The sequence below is a fragment of the Prionailurus viverrinus genome, chromosome F2, assembly GCF_022837055.1.
Source record: "Prionailurus viverrinus isolate Anna chromosome F2, UM_Priviv_1.0, whole genome shotgun sequence".
Classification (NCBI taxonomy): Eukaryota; Metazoa; Chordata; class Mammalia; order Carnivora; family Felidae; genus Prionailurus; species Prionailurus viverrinus.
In genome coordinates, this window is record NC_062578.1 from 9,816,491 (window position 1) to 9,833,843 (window position 17,353).

General features: G+C 45.7%; 1 protein-coding gene across 6 annotated transcripts in view; it reads left to right on the forward strand.

Annotated features, from left to right (window-relative positions):
* The window catches only part of FAM110B (family with sequence similarity 110 member B), a 145,964-nt gene that overhangs the window by 32,028 nt on the left and 96,583 nt on the right, over positions 1–17,353 (forward strand). For 5 of the 6 annotated variants that reach the window (XM_047842815.1, XM_047842820.1, XM_047842816.1 and 2 more), the window contains one exon: positions 4,104–4,201. The gene's annotated coding sequence lies outside the window, so the exon portion shown is untranslated. Of the gene's footprint in view, positions 1–3,746; positions 3,796–4,103; positions 4,202–17,353 lie in introns of those variants that run through there. The other variant, XM_047842819.1, reaches the window with a different exon arrangement.

Consider the following 17,353-nt stretch of genomic DNA (forward strand, 5'->3'; position numbering starts at 1 on the left):
TGGGCGGCCGACTTCGGCTCAGGTCATGATCTCACGGTCCGTGAGTTCGAGCCCCGCGTCGGGCTCTGTGCTGACGGCTCGGAGCCTGGAGCCTGTTTCGGATTCTGTGTCTCCCTCTCTCTGACCCTCCCCCGTTCATGCTCGGTCTCTCTCTGTCTCAAAAATAAATAAACATTAAAAAAAAAAAATTAAATCTTGTCTTCCCCCCCGCCCCCGCCCAGTGGGGTCTTTTGTCTGGCATTGGGTTTTAATACCATTAACGAGTTATTCTGAAGAGATACAAGGAAGGTATTTTGTTGCTGACTTATTTTCAAGAAGGGAATTCCTTTCAGTGGGTATTTTGTTTCCTGCACCATTTTAAAAATTTTTTTTATTTTTTATTTTTATTTTTATTCTTATTTTTATTTTTATATTTATTTATTTATTTATTTATTTATTTATTTATTTATTTATTTTTTGCTGCTGTTGTGGGCATGACCAGAGGGATTCATCTGTTATCTGTTGGTTTCTTTTCATGTATCTCACCCTGCTTCCTGACCCTTGAACAATGCAGGGGTTATTAGGGTGCTGAACCCCCACCATGCAGTCAAAAGTCCACATCCAGTTTTTAACTCCCTCCAAAACTTAACTGCTAACAGCCTAGTATTTATTTTTATTTTCTTTAAGTTGATTTCTTTATTTTGGGAGAGAGAGAGACACAGAGAGGCAGCAGGGGAGGGGTAGAGAGAGGGAGAGAGAGAATCCCAAGCACTCTCTGCTCTGTCAGCACAGAAGCCAAGTAGTGCGTGGGGCCCGATCGCATCAACCACAAGATCGCGACCTGAGCTGCCATCGAGAGTCAGGCGCTTAACTGACTGAGTCCCCCCCCCCCTTAACTGCTAACAGCCTCCTATGGACCAGAAGCCTGACTGGTAACACACAATTGGACACGTATTTTCTAGGTCATATGTTTTATAGAGAAAACAGAATGTTATTAAGATCCTAAGGAAGAGAAAATGCATTTACAGTACTGTACCCCATTTCTCGGGAAAAGCTTGCGTATAAGTGGACCCTCACTGTTCAAACCCATGTTGGTCAAGGGTCAGCTGTACTGCTTACTAAACCTGTCAACTCGTTCTCTGAGAAAACCCACGTGGTTTTATTAGCTCCCCCGCCAAACACACATACCTACGTATACACTGATCGTGTGCAAACCTTGCCTCACCTAGACGCCTCTATGAAAGCCCGCTTAATTATTCCCCTCATCAGCCAACAGTAGGCAAGGACAGCCTCTCATGCTTTTTGGTTCCCTTGTACCTGGCACTCGGCGCAGAGTAAATAACTGAGGAGGCGACAGATGACTGCTGATGGTAATAAGTTGCTGGTCTAGGTAAATTAAGTGCTCTTGAGTGATTCCAGAGTTTTGGAGAATAAGAGTTCTGTCTGAACTGATGGATCTAAAAGTAAATTATCTTATCTTACTTTAAAAACTGCTTATATAAGCTTTTACTGTAGAATACCTACATTTTGCTTGCTAGCTCTCTATAAAATCTTCTTGAAAATGTGCTGTAGCAAAGCTATGATTATGATTTGACTGTGAATAAGAGAGGGAAATTCTATTTTTAGAGTAGACGTATCTAGGTTAGAAAACCTAAGAGTATCCCAAATTTTATTTGGGACTTCTCCTGGGCATTTGTGGCTTAATCTAGCTTTATCAGTGGAGCAAAGGGCAGAGTATGTTTTTGATCATTTTGAGTAGCGTTTCATATTAATGTAAAGTTAAGTTGACGTTTCAAGTGGTGTTCATGCTGTGTAGAGTCATGGGTGTGTAAGAAATAGATGAAAATGTGAGCTCTGAAGAATTTATTTATAGGAATTAAAGATCAGTGAGGATCTAATAGAGCACTGGATTGGCACCTATGAAATCTGAGATAGAGGACCAGGTGAGCTGTGTGACTTTGGAGAGGTCACTTGACCACTCTGGGCTTTCATTTCCTCAGATGTGAAACGAACGGATTCGAGCAGATGACCATACAACGGTCTTAGCTTTAAAATAAATGCTGTGAATTATTTTTTATGAGGATGATTTCGATGTCACGTGGCAACTTTGAAGACAAATCCAATCCTGAAATTCATTTACGGTGTTACTCTCCACCCCGATCCGAGGTGTGACTTTTGACATCTCTCAATCATTAGAGTAAGGTTGACCTCTTTGTTGTCTTCTCTCTTCAAAAGTGTGAGAAAGAGAAAGCGAAAGTAATGATAAAGGTGAAAAGGAATTTGTGATACGATTTAGGGCAAAACAAAAAAATTGTAGTTGGAAAATAGTAAAATGTAAAACTTTTTACTTTGTTATTATGAGTCACCATCAATCCCAAATACCTCTGGGCCCAATTTAATAAAAATTTCCCTAATGCTTTGTCAAAGGTGTATGATTTTATTCATTTGAATTCTGGAATCATATACTTCAGCAGGCAAATAAAGTCTTTTTTTTAAAAATTTTTTAAACATTTATTCATTTTTGAGAGACAGAGACAGAGTGTGAGTGGGAGAGGGGTAGAGATAGAGAGAGGGAAACACAGAATCCGAAGCAGGCTCCAGGCTCCGAGCTGTCAGCCCAGAGCCCGACGCGGGGCCCGAACTCACGGACCGTGAGATCGTGACCTGAGCTGTAGTCGGACGCTCAACGGACTGAGCCACCCAGGCACCACCAAAAAAAGTCTTAAGTTGCAGTTAGTAAACAATTAAACAGAAATGTAGAACTTGGAGTTCATATTTCTCTTCTGATCTGGTACTAATTTTTACTTTAGGTTCTTGTTGAACCTTGTTAGATACAGGCACAGGGAAAGTAGATTGTTTTGAAAGTTTTAACTGTGAGTGTGGGAAGTGTCAGTCTGAGTTGTTATTTAAATAGACATTTTCAGGCTTGCTTTCTATTTTTTTTTTTTAAAGCTATGCAAAATCTAGGTCAAGATCTGCAGCCTTGCTAATAAACTTCTGGCTTATCGTTCATTACGCATCACTCCAGAAAGGAGATAATGATGGTTGGGAAAGTTGGCATTGACCTTAATGAAGTGGTTAAAATTTTTACTATTGCTTACTCCTATATCCATGCAAAATATACAGTAGATCTCCATAAAAAAGATAACTTGTTACGGTCAGTGCATTTTCCTTCCTGTCTGTAGCTCCCACTTTCACGTAAACAAAGATCTAGTTATTTGGATTGATGATACACAAGGAGAACAGGTACAAGAGGAGAAGACGTTTACATTTCCCACCGCGGTATTTTCTTTTGAGTTGCCGGATGTTTAGATAACAAGCACTTTCATGATCGATGCAAGTATATCCAAGTATAATAAGAGCATTTATGTGTCAGACAGATATACGGATTGGACTCTCCATCTCTTTCCCCCTTTGTGAACCGGAATCACGTTGTTTCTGGGCCTGAGCGCACGCCTGGTCAATGTTAATGGTTTCCTTCCTAAAAATGAAACATTGTGTGCTCACAGTTTGGGACGTCGTTGCCTCCAAGGTCTGTCCTGGCTCCAAGAGAAAGAAGCCCGGGGACAACGAGGCATGTGTGTGTGTGTGAGCTCATGCTTAACTGCATTCGGAGAATGGGACGAGCAGTGTGGCCCGTTTCGTAATATCTTATTCCCTTCCAAACGTTAACCAAGTTCCTCCAGCGTAGCTGTTTCCTTTCCCAGTGATACAGTTGTTGGTGAAGAAGCTCCCTCGTTTCCTGCGTGGTTTTGGGAACTAGTACTGACAAGGCCTGTGGGGGCCTTGAGTTTGGAGTGCCATAAAGCCACCTGGGTGGGGGCTCCAGGCAGATGGCAGTACACAGGCTCCTTGTTGGGTTTGTTTTCCAATGAACTCCCAAACGCAGCACCCTCCCCGCCCCCCCCCCCCCCCCCCCCCCCCCCCCCCGGCCCATGCTTGAAATTTGTTAGAGCAACTGCATTTGAAAGAGGCTTTGGGCTCCATTTTCCCCGGGGATGTTAGGAAATACACTGTCTCCGTTATTCAGTGAAAATCGGTCTTTTTTTTTTTTTTTTAAGGATACTTGAAAAGTTAATCACTTATATCCTCCAGAATCATTTTTGTGTGTCTTTTTCCTTTAGAAATCCCCAGTTGGGCATCCAGAGCGCCTACCCTGTTCTTTCTGCATCTTGAATCGAGCGTTAACAGGACACTCTAAGGTCTGAAGGGGAAATAGAAGGTAATTAAAACTTTTCTTACTAAATTGATGTGTAACCCTGATGACCGTAAAGTAAATACAACCTTTTATTTGTTGAGCAGAATTTAGGTGTTTTCTTCCACCACTTGCCCCCCGCCCACCGCCCCCACCTTTCCATTCTGATTTACTTTCCCTTCCTCTCTTCTGTCCCCTCCTTCGCTGTTCCTGTCTCTTTTCTCCCTTTCCCCTCCTTCCTCCTTCCCCCTACTCCTTCTCACCCCGCCCCCCCTCTTCTTTGCATGCATTCATCCAGCAGACGTTTGTGACGTCTGTCCCATGGTGCAGCTCACTGTCCTGAGCCCGCCCATGCCATCCTGTCTTTCTTGCCCTGGGGGAGTGGAGGGGTTGCCAGAAAGCCCCTCTTGGGACCTGCTGCCCACCGGAGCACCGTGTCTGCTGGTCTCTGCTCCTGCCCCTGGCTGTCACTGTCCTCATCGTCCCTGAAACCCATGGGCTCTCCCCGACCTTTTTGAAGCTGCCTGGGCGTTTACCTGCAGGGGCTTTTCCGTGAATTCTGTGGCTATTTCAACTCCCCAGTTTGGACTGTCAGGATCGCAGTCGCTCACGGGGTAAGTAAAGAAAGGCGCCGCGGTGTGCTGGCCCCTGACTGGTGAATTTGTAAGTGTGCTCGCTCGGTGTGAGATTTGGCATCTTTTTCCGAGCCACTAACATGACACAGAGATTGCACGAAAATGAAATGTTACAGGTCTGCAACACAGGATGTGACCGTCTGCACTTATGCCACTCCCTAGCGATAATACTGCCTAAATGGAGGTGCGAACATGTTAATTCCTTTCCTCTCCACGCATGGACTCGTGTGGCTAATAAAGACAGTCAGTAATAAGTGCCCTGAACCAGTTGGCAAAACTGTCAGGGGAAAAAGTGGTTTCATATTTTCTGTGCAATATCGCACCTTTATTTATTTCGCGTTCCTGGTAACTGCCAAGTTGAACGGGCAATTTCTGTCGGGGGGGGGGGGGGGGCAGGGGGTGGCCGCTGGGGCTCCCACGTGCCTGGTTCATGTTCATGTTTTGTAATACACGGTAGTCAGGCTACTACTGAGGCCACAGGGTGTCAGGAATGCGTCAGTCGCTGCAGTATTCCCTAGGGAACCTGGGCCTTGGACGCTCGGTGGGAATGGGGAGCTTCTCCCTGAACTGGAAACCTTTTCAAGCATGATTCTTGGGACGTGAGTCTCCTCTCTTCACAGTGCCTCTGTCTGTCCTCGGGTTGACGGTTGTGAAGTTAGTCAGTCCCCCCTGGAACCCCCTCCCCACTACATCCAAAAATAATTTGCCATGATTCCGAAAGCCCTTATTCCGTCACTTCCCCAGCTGCTGGTTTCCCTGCACTGTTAGCTGGTGAGGCAGGTCCCTGACTTGTTAAGCTCAGTAACTGAGAGCCTAGTGTGGCTGGGCACATAGCCGTTGGTGACCACTGAAGGGACATAGGGCATCTGTGCAGGGCTCTTTATTCTGGGATGCCTTGTGCTCTGGGCAGTTAGAAGCCCTGGCCTTTGGGTCACATGTGCCAGCTATGAGGCCAGATTTCAGTTTCCTCCTTGCGAGTTTCCTCAGGGAAACTTGGGGGGTGGGCGTGCCCAGCCAGATTTATGAGTTGGCTTGTGGATTAGGGTGTTCGGCTGTGGCCGCACCAACCCTGCCCTTTCCGGTCTGCTCTTATAGCCCTTATCATAGGTGGCGTGGAGGGCAGGCATGGGAGAGCCAGGTTCTTCGGGGTTGGTAAATAAGGTCGTGGCTTCGGCGTTCAGCACATCTGGGTCAGCACCTGTGCTCTGCCACATGGTGGATGTGATGTTGGGAGAGCTCTTGGCTTGGTGCCCCAGTTTCTTCATCTGTCAAGTCAGGATGATAGTAGTGCTGTATCATAGGATTATCGTGAGCCTTCAGTGAGTGATTATTGAGTTGCAACGTAGACGGGCTCATGGGGAATGCTTAGTAGCTATTTGTTGCCATCACCTTCTGCAGAGTGGAGATAGTAATGTTTCCCTCTTCTGGTTACTCTACCCATTAAATGAGGTGGTCATATACAGGCGGCCTTTGAACAACACGGTTTGAGCCGTGTGGGTCCACCTCTATGCGGATTTTTTCAATAGATCTACGTACCGTGTCGCAAATGTGTAATCTCTTCCGTATGCTTTTCTTAACATGTTCTTTCCTCTAGCTTCCTTTATTGTAAGAATACAGTCGATAATACACATAACATCCAAAATATAGTCGATCAATATTTTTATGTCACCGGTAAGGCCTCCAGTCTCCGGTGGGCCATCCGTAGGTAAGTTTGGGGGGAGACAGAAGCTATATGTGGATTTTTGACTGCTCAGAGATTGGTGCCCCAACCCCACGTTGTTCAAGCATCAGCGGTAAAATAACATCGTGCCAGGCACGTAAATGCACTCAACATATGGTCGCCCTCAGTGGTGCTGGTCAAAATGACAATAGCATTGTCACAGCAAGTGTGTACAGAATGGGACAGAGACTGTGACTCTGAACGCTAGCTGATACGTAACGGTAGCAGGCAAGAACAGCTACAAGTTCAGTTTGGCGACCACACAGTATGTATGTACTGACAACTTGACATTGTTTAAAATCTCATCATTAGCTGGTTAAATCATTGTCTACACTTTGGACACAAAAGTTAACTCAAAAAGGCTTTGTTAACTATTGGAGCGAATAGTTGAGAATTCTATACCCCGCTCATCTTTTGATTCTTATTAGTGTCTAAGTTTTTAAATATGAAGGACAGCCTTTTCTTGAATTTTTACAAAATTTTTAAACTACCTTAAGAATAAATGGTATTAGCTCTTGAACAATGTTAGAATCCATCAGCCTGTCCACACATGTCTTTGATCATATTTATAGATGTGTCGATGTTTTGGTCTCTCTCATTAGACACGGCCTTTCCTTCGTCATTCTTAAGTATACTGAAATATTACCACCCATATTATGTGGTTGTTCCAAAACTTTATAAAAGGGGAAGCAAACTGAACTCTAATAACATTTGATTCTACTAGACCTAAATTAAATGGGGCTTAATTTTAGAAGAATCTTTGCCATTCTTTTTCCTATACTTGGAACCAAAGCACATTTGAATCCTTGGCGTATTGGAGAATTTCTTACCACTTTTTTTATATGTTCGCTTTGGGTACACCTGAGACAAATGGCATTCCATGGCTTAAGAACATCAGTTGAAGGACAGAGTATATGATTCGAGTGCCCGTGAGTGACCTTAGGATGTGAATGTTGTTGAGCCCTTCTGGCGATAGAGGCCTGTCGTGTTTTCTTTGCACCTGTGCTTGGCAACGGGCATGCTCGGTGAAGCTGGGAACTGAATTAAAAACACAGCAGCAAAGGCAATTGGAGAACTGAAAATGCCTTTGTTAGGATACTGAGAATATGATGACTTTTCAACTTTGCCTTTCATCTTACCATAATCGAGTTTAAAGTAGAAATCAAGACCCTGTAGCGGGGGTGATACTTTGGGTGTATTTGAAAGGAGTTTTTTGCTCTGTCCTAAGTTTAGGATGCTGATGGGCCGGGGTCCACCTCCTCCTTCCTTCTGCCTTCCCTTCCTGCCGCCTGTGTCTCTCCCTGCCCCCCCCCTCCTTCCCTATCTACCCTCCTGCCCCTCCCCCCCACCCACCTCCTGCCTGTTCTTGAGATGGACCTTAAACAAGCCCCTGTCTGTCCCTGCTCTCGTGTTCCCTGTGCAGTGGCCTGGGTGTCGTCTTCAGAGGTCCTGGTAAGAGTTCAAACCAACAGCAGCGAGCAGCCTCGAGCAGTAACGCCACCACCCCATTCTGCTGTGACTTGTATTCTGGTGGGCAGCCCCCCTTCATTACTTAAACATCTGAGGGAGCCGTCCGCCTCTCTGTTAGAATCCGTGGCGGTACGTCTGTGCTCTTGAGTTAACATCCGCCTCTTAGAGCGGTTTTGTCGGCGTCCTTTGCTACCTCATCCCTCAGCTAATTTGGGAAGGAAGCATTCTGCTTCTATTAACATCACTGTTTTCTGGCAGAGAACAGTATTATGGTTGCATTTCACAGGAAAGACCCAGGCTCAGCCAGAAGTGTTAAGTTCTGTTTGGAATCAGACTTATTCTCTTATCTGCCAGTGTGTGTTCTTCATGATAGAAATCTAGCACTGTGGGGGCGCCTGGGTGGCTCAGCCGGTTAAGTATCCAACTCTTGATTTTGGCTCAGGTCATGATCTCACAGTTCACGCAACCAAGCTCTGCATTGGGCTCTGCGCGTGGGCTCTGGGCATGACCGTGCGGAGCTTGCTTGGGGTTCTCTCTCTCTCTCCTTCTCTCTCAGCCCCTCCCCTGCATGCACTCTCTCTCTTTCACTCTCTCTCTCTCTCTCTCTCTCTCTCAAAATAAATAAACGTTTACAAAAAAAGAAAAAAAGAAAGAAAGAAAGAGACCCGATACGGTGACTCCTGAACTGGCTTAGTATTCCCAGCAATAGACATTAATCTCTTTTCATTTTGAGTTTTAAAAGTTTTTGTATTTGACCATAAGTTGGCACGCAATCGTTATGATCTTTTTCTGTTGGAGATGTGCACAACTTGACAAATTCGACTTTGTTACGTGTTTGCACATAGGTTATGGTTTGCCCTGAGATTAAACAAGTAAAAAGAGTGTGGCTACTCCTCAAAATTTGTAGCAGTGACCAGTGAAAGTTTCTGGAAACCAGGGAATAGTCTAGTTGCTATTCTGAACGGGATGTTAGTGAGTCCCTCCTATCTGTCCCCTCTACCCTGGGGTCACCTGGGCTTTAAACTCTCACGGAGACTTGTTTGCTTTAGGTATAGATCTGACCTGAGTATCATCTAAGAGCAAACCATTTAAACAGGAGTGTATTTGAGTAGGTTAAATATACAGTTCTTCAAATCCTAGAAACATTTGAATTTCCCTTTCCCAAGTACTGAGTGTCCTGTTTTTTATTTTATTTTTTTATTGTATTCCTGTAATGTAAACTTAGATTTTCTTTGATTTTTTTTCTGATGAATATCCATCCTTCCTTCCTTCTTTTCTTCCTTCCTCCCTCCCTCCCTCCTTCCCTCACTTCCTTCCCTCACTTCCTTGTGTTCAGAGGAAGAAGAAAAACATCTGATAGTATGTTGTCGTTTTTCAGGGTGATTTTAGAGACAATTAAGTAATCGGTAGGCCTTCCATGTATGAGTGGCACTAAGTGCATGTTAATTTTTTTTTTTTCCTATTTGATTTTATACTCCTAGGCTCTGATTAACCTCCAAAGCCTGATATCGACAGTAAATGAATTCTAATTGTTACATACGATTCTTAAAAGAACCAAGTCCTTGGCACTTTTTCCGGTTTTCGTACACAAATATGAAATTTGGCTTTCCTTCTTTACAAGGAAGGTTGTTTATTGTATCGATTTCAGATGTCTCTGATTTAAGTCGCACACTTCAGTCGTACAGACGAGGCTCTGTTTCAGCCAGGAATACGGTGTTTATATAATCTTTGACGCTTTTCTTGTCGCATCCCTTTACAATGAGTTCCATTCTTGGCTCTGTTTTCGGAGTTGTTTCCTATGTTAATTAGCACTGGAAAGCAGACGTTTCTTTTCTCTTTTTCTCATTGTTGTACAGGTTCGCCTCTCCAGCCTCCACGGTTAGCATTTTATCTCCGAGGCTGCTCTCCTCTCTCTGTCGGCTGGATGGCTAGGCATCACCACAACGTGACACAGGCAGGGACTGTCTGGGTTTGAAATGCAGGGTGGAGGGGGCCAAATGAATTCTAGATGGTTCTGACCTAGTAACTCACCCAGTTTTTGTTTCTGCATCTTCAAAAGGTACTACTAGGAGGATAATTGAACCTCTTGCAAAAGGTCTTTCTCTCCCCGAGTGATTACTGCTGGCATATAAATCTGTGTTAGCCTCTTTTCACTTACATTCGAAATCTCAGGTAGCACTCACTCCAGATCAGGTTGCAACGCTGCCCTTGTGGCTCCCCGTCGGCCCTGGGAACATTCTTGACGGCTGTTCAGCGCTGTGTCATATTTGCGCCTGACGTCATGGCATGTTCAAGATACACGCGTCACAGATTTCACTCCGGCTCCTTGATTTTACGGAGGAGAAAATTGAGACCACGTTTACAGTCACCTCCGCTTGGGATATCTGTTAAGAATTCAGCAAAGATGTCATTTTCTGTTGTCATTCCTGCACTTCTGTAAATTGAGCATTCCGCTAGGTCACAGAGATTGTTTTGATAGAAATTCCCTGAGGGAGGGGTGCCTGGGTGGCTCAGTCGGTTAAGCCTCTGACTCTTGGTTTCACCTCAGGTCGTGGCCTCATGGGTTCGTGTGTTCAAGCCCTGCATTGGGCTCTGTGCTCACAGGGCAGAGCCTGCTTGGGATTCTCTCTCTCTCTCTCTCTCTCTCTCTCTCTCTCTCTCTCTGCCCCTCCCCTCTCTCTCACACACACAAAATAAATAAATAAACTTCATTGAAAAAGTTAAAACCAAAAAAGAAACTCCCCGACGGAGCTAAAGAAAGCATATCCCTACCATGTTAACTTATACAACTCCCCCCCCCTCCTCCCCCCCCCCCCCCTTCCTTCTAGGTAATTCTTCACAGTATTGCCCTCCGTGCCGGAGACTGGATTGCAGTTATCCTGGCTGGCTGGCAGGTTCAGGGCCTCCTCACTGGCCCTGCTTTGGGGAGGGAAACTGAGCCCTGACTCATCCTCACTCTAAGAATGCTGGGAGGAAGTCCTTGTGAGGGCCTCCTCCGTGTGGGTCACGTGAAAAATGCAAAGAGCTTAGATTATTAGCCTTCGTGTGACTCAAAGACAGAACTCCTTTCCCTTAGAACGCGTGTGATGAGCTTACCTACCTGTTTGTTCGATCCCATGCTGGTTGGCACAGGGCCGGTGGCCAACCCGGAAGCACCAGCCATGGGCGGTGTTCCCCAAGAGGCCTTTGTCACGAGCTCCGTTTGCTCCCTTTGGAACACCTTCACCGTGCACGCGGAAAGTCTTACCCATATGGGATCGCATGGAGGTCACAGGTCTTGACATTGTATTCCCCTGGTACCCCTTTCGCGTGATTTGTTTCTAAAATCGTAATTTAATTAATTATCTCTGTTTGGTAGGCTGTGTTGGGTACCAGGTCAGTCGGTCGGACAATGGGAAATGCTGCAGGAATTTCGGAACTGAGTCCTGTTCTGCTCTTTGACTGTGGGTTGAGTTGCTCGGGCAGGTCAGCTCCTTCTCGGAAGGTCACCTCTTCTTTGACGTACTATACTGTCTCCGCCCTGCCTTTTTTCTTTTCCTGCAAAACATTTACTTTCTTCTGCTTTTGATTTGGGCACAGATCATTCTGTCCTCAGAGCTAATCCATCTGTGTGCCGTGACAGTTTATTTATTGAACATAAAAGCAAAGCAGTTTGGTTTTTTTCTAAGCAGTTCGTGTTTTCCAGTATCTGAAATAATGCTCACAAAGAGAAGCTGATGTACAAACAGTTAAAGACCCAGGTGGTCCTGGACGGTCACCCCCCTAGATCAGGACCAGCGTTGAAGAACATTTTTTTAATGTTTGTTTATTTTTGAGACAGAGGGAGACAGAGCGTGAGTGGGGGAGGGGCAGAGAGAGAGAGGGAGACACAGAATCCGAAGCAGGCTCCAGGCTCCGAGCTGTTAGCATAGAGCTGGATGCGGGGCTCGAACCCACGAACCGCGAGATCGTGACCTGAGCCGAAGTTGGACGCTTAACCAGCTGAGCCACCCAGGCACCCCAGGACCAGCATTTTTAAATTCCATGTTCAATGAGGCTTAAAATGTCCACATATGATATTTTTCCTTTCTCTACGATCCTTTTTTTTTTCAGCAGTCTTGTTGCCATATGATGGTTGATAAAATAAACTTTCGCAACAAATGCGCACAATTTCTTGTTTTCGGCGGGGGTGGGGGGGTCAGAAATGGGGAAAGCTGAATTGCTAAGGTACACCACAGTAACTTAACCACGTGAATAAACATTAAGTGGAAATGTTCATTCCAGCACGAAATAGGACCACGCCTTCAGCGTAAAGCATGGTGATGTTTCCCACTCTTCTGTTATTCTCCCTTTTACCAAAACTTAAAACATGCCGCCATGAGTAGGTATTTCTGGTGGTCCCCATCACTTAATTGGTGGTGACATTTCAGCCACCATGTTAGCAAGTCGATATGCTACTGGTTCTCCCCCCTCCCTCGTTTGGATTGGTCAGTATTCTGTAGCTCCTATTCAGGGAAGTCGCAGACAGAGGAAATTATAGCAGGTGCACCGTAAGCTGGGAGTGTCATTGCCAGATAGGGAAGGTGAGGGCATTACCCTGGATGATGCAGTTCACTCACCGTAGTGATGGCCAACTGTCACCCACATGTGGCATCGAGGTGTGGGGCTACACTGGCTGGTGGAGGAAGAACTTGGGGTCAACAGCACTTCCTGGTGTGAACCATCTGGTAAGTGAAGATGTTCCTTAAAGTGAAGATGTTCCTTAAAGCTCCTTTAAGTTCCTTAAAGTAGTGTGTGTATGGCCGTTTTCTCCATTTTAGCGATAGGGTTTGGTAATCCTGCAGTAATCTGATCCCCAGATGGTTGGCAGACGGCTAACTTCTGCTTTAAGTCTGGAAGCGGCTCGAAAAAGGAACCATATTTCCTTGTCCCTGAGTCTTTCACAGGGAGTAAGCAGGGGTCTAGCTTCAGTTCTTAGAAGGATTTGACCTCAGAGAGGCTGTGTAAAGTCTCCCAGCCTTAGCCTCCTTGTGTGTACCATGCGGAGAAATAGATTCCGATTTCTCTGCTTCCATAAGCTACAAGTTTTGATTTGACCATTATAATCAGGGGCTGAGTTAGAACACGTAATGTTATTGGACTGAAAATAATGTTATTCCTTCTTTTTAGATACCGAACCCTATACTCGATCCAGGATATTGCACTAAAATTGCGTTTATGATGAAGACATTTTAAAATTGCAGATGTTAATTGATTTAGAAATAGTACATATGCTGTTGACCAGCAGGGCTTGGGTGCCTTTTCCTGATTGTGTAGCCAGAAGCAACAGTAATGAGGCTTGTGGGTGCAATGTCAGTGTCAACGCAGAGATGATAGCGCGTGACCTCTCTGGGTTTTGGCTGCTTTTTTATGCAGATCGTTTCCCGCAGCCTGTCTGTTTCTAGTTTATTCACCCTTCTAGGTTACCTGGATCTTCTGCTCTGCGGATTGTAATTTTTTCCCAGCGAGCTCTCCCCATCTCCTTTCATAAGTGAGGGAGACTAGTTAGGTGATGCTGACACAGCCTCTACAGCACGGTTTGAGAGGTGCTCTGGCCGGCTGTAGCACACCGAGGTAGTGCGTGAACTCTGTGTGCCAGAGTTTACGGCATAGGACTCCACTTTCTAATATGCTAGATGAAGACGTGGGTGAGGAACTTGTCTCCAGTGTCGTGTTATGTTCCGCTACCTAAAAGCTACGATCTATAGGGGAGGAGGACCTGGGTGGCTCAGTCGGTTAAGCGTCCCGCTCTTGATTTCGGCTCAGGTCGTGATCTCACGGTTCGTGAGATTGAGCCCTGCGTCAGGCTCCACGCTGTTTAGGACTCTCTCTCTCTCTCTCTCTCTCTCCCCCTCTCCCTCTGCCTCTCCTCCCCCCACCAAAAATAAATAAATAAAATAAACTTAAAAAAAAAAAAAAAAGCTACAATCTGTGTCCAAACCCGTTATCAAACCTCCCTGGATCCTTGTAGAAGAAGTGAAATAGATATAAAGCATCCGGTCATTAGCATGCCAGGCCTTTTCGTGATTTCTAGATGTCCCGCTTCACACCCTGGAAACGGGCCTGGCTCCTGTTGGCCCCGGAGACTTTGAGTGACACTTTCAACTTTAGAACACATCCCTCTCCCTCAGGGCACCGGGGGCAGACGCTGTTTGCACTGTAGCCAGTGAGATGGTTTTACCAGGGTAGGGCACCCGGGATCGGCTGGTATTTAAAGAACGCGAACGAAAGTGGTAGGTGCCTTGCGGAGGCACGAGGCTACAGCTTTTGGACAGTTATTTCCTCCTAGGATTGCAAGTCTTATCGATGGCTGATTGTGCAAACTGGAGTTGTTTGTCCACAGAGCATGCCTCTCCCCGCAAGGAGAGGCAGCTAGTAAATGTCAGCCCAGGGCCGGCAGCATGTGGCTTCAGAATGCCCAGCCCCGGTGGTGGCCTGTTAAGGATGATGCGTGTCAGTAATCAAAGCACTCGGGTGTCGTGGGCATTTACTTTTTCAGATGTAATAAGTACTTCAAGCCATGGGTTTTGCCTTGGTCAGAAAGTTGGGATATAAACAATGTGGTCTCGGGACGCCTGGGTAGCTCAGTAGGTTAAACGTGGGAGTCTTGATTTCGGCCAAGGTCACGATCTCACCGTTTCGAGATCGAGCCCTGAGTGGGGGGCTCCGTGCTGGGTGTGGAGCCTGCTTGGGGTTCTCTCTCTCTCCCTCTCCCCCTTCCTCCCCCTTCTCTCTCTCTCTCTCTCTCTCTCTCTCTCAAGAAAATAAATAAATAAGACAGCGTGGTCTCATAAAAACTGTTTCTTGTAGATCAAAAGTTAATTTTCATTCCGGAAGAGATCACTGACTAACCCTTAAACCTACGACAAGTTATTTAACCTCTCTCTGCTTTGATTTTCTTGCCCAGTGGATACTCCAGATCTGAACGCTTCAACAGTGGTTACCGTGGGCACGCAGCATTTGGGTACTGCGCAACTTATTCCCTCATTTGATCCTCTTAACAGCTCTGGGGTAGGGTCTGCTATTATCCCCATTATAAATGAGGTCACTGAAGCGTAGAGAGGTAAAATAGCTTGTCTAGGGTTCCACAGGTAACAGTAGTAAAATAGGACTTGCATGTAACCAGGATGATTCTAGAATTGCATTCCCTTAAATGATACGCGGTACTGGCTCTCCAAAAAAGTGGTATAATAGTCACTGATTCCTTTGTATTTGGTGAATGTACATTTACTCTTTCGTGGGAGGTATTTGAACCAACGAATGTGACCGCTGTTTGGCTGGTACTTAAATACATTCTGCGGGGGCTGCACAAAGTACCGTGCTACTTAGGAATGACTTCCTGCAGCGGCGTGGATTCCTACCTAGACGTTGGGGTGCTCAGAGGCACCACATAGGCTGGTACAGATGAATCCTGTGTTGGTCCTAGGGGGCCCCTCGCATAGACGGCCCCCTAGGACCCATGATCTCCCCTGGGATCTCCCCTAAGAGATCATGACATCTCTTAGACTGCGTTGTCCACAGCCTGTACAGTTGTATGCCCGGCTTTTTGCAAGCTGACAGCCTTATTTAGAAAACTTTCGGGGCACCTGGGTGGCTCAGTCGGTTAAGCGTCAGACTTCGGCTCAGGTCACGATCTCACGGTCCGTGAGTTCAAGCCCCGCGTCAGGCTCTGTGCCGACAGCTCAGAGCCTGGAGCCTGCTTCCGATTCTGTGTCTCCCTCTCTCTCTGACCCTCCCCTGTTCATGCTCTGTCTCTCTCTCTCTGTCTCAAAAATAAATAAACATTAAAAAAAAATTTTTTAGAAAACTTTCATGAACATGTAGAAAATGTAGTGTACCTATGATCATAGTTCCTGCTTTATAAACTCACCTTAGTGTATCAAAGCTACCTTTGAATGAAGTGGAAAAAAAAAGTACTTTACATAGCAAACCTCTAGATGCTAAAATGCCCATGTGAAAGCAGTAGCTACCAGGTAAATAGAGAAGCCGTTTGGAATGCCACAGAAGAATCAAAATAAGCCCCTGTACTAATTTCTAATTTACAGGGACGTTAGTTGGCCAGACTGTGTGGGTATTAGAATTACAAACTCATCAGCTTAGTAATTTTGCAAATTACAGACCTCACCCAGCAAGGTCCCAAAATAAAAGCCAGTTTGAACTATTTCAGCTGTCACTGAGCTTCAAGGCAGCACAGCTCGCGCAATACATCAGATTGTAGAGATTCGTGGATGCTCTTTAGCCAAGTGCCACTTCTGGCTAAAAGTGGGTGGCACTTGGAAATTCTCATGAGACAAGGACAAAATACTGTGTGGATGGATGGACACAAAGCCCTCAAACTGCTGTACCCACTAAATATGCTCAGTAGTAAATAGGTTATATAACACCTGTACTATGTAGTGTTAGGAAGTAATGAGTGAACCAGGTAAAAATAAAGCTGTCTTCTTAAGCAGCTTTAGTTGGTGAGAAGTTTAAGCGTAATCGTCTGTTGAAAAGTTGTTTAAAAATTAGTGAAGTGAATTAATTGTTACCTGACAGTAAGTCAGTGTGATGTACGTGTGTGCAATTAGAATAGTTATGGCCACATTTATTACAGGGGGAGGCAGAGCCCTGAGTGAGCCACGTTGTGGGGCTCAGAGGACACTAGAATTGCCTTCTCTAGCCGCTCAAAGCAGCTCTGGATACGTCAGCAGTAATCACGGCCGCACAGTGGGGTCCCCTCTCTGACAGCATGGTCACACTCTCCCTTGTTGCTCTGCGGTTCTTCCATGCGAACGTCGCCTAATAGAGGTCTGTGGTAAGCTCTGTGAGGGCAGGAAGTGTGGTGTGTTGGCAGCTGTCTCCCCAGGGCGCCTAGAGCAGTGCCTAACACCCAATGGGTGCCCTATGAATAGTCACCAAATGGAATGAATTCAACTGTGTCCCGATCTAACCCCATATTGTATATTAATACCCGGTCCATGGTCCAGTGATCCAGACTTCTGGGACTTCTGCATTCTCCGAAATGATCTGTATGTTTTGTGGCTATTCTGAAGAGTGCCCGTTTCATAGATGAGGGAATTGAGGCACAGGGAAGTTGTAGGGGGGTCAGGCATTACCTTTCAGATATAAAGGTACGCCCTCCTTAAGTGCGTCATCACCCGTTAACAAACCCAGAATAAACAGAATGTCTTAGTACCACTTATACATCTATTTCTTCTTTGACCTTTCAACTTTAGGAACCCTCTTAGAGCAGAGATCTGAAGAAGGAACTCCGTGTGTACATCTTCCCATAGCTGGCCACATGGACTCGTATTCACATTTCTTGATCTTCAACTTGTATCGCCTACTCACGTCCAC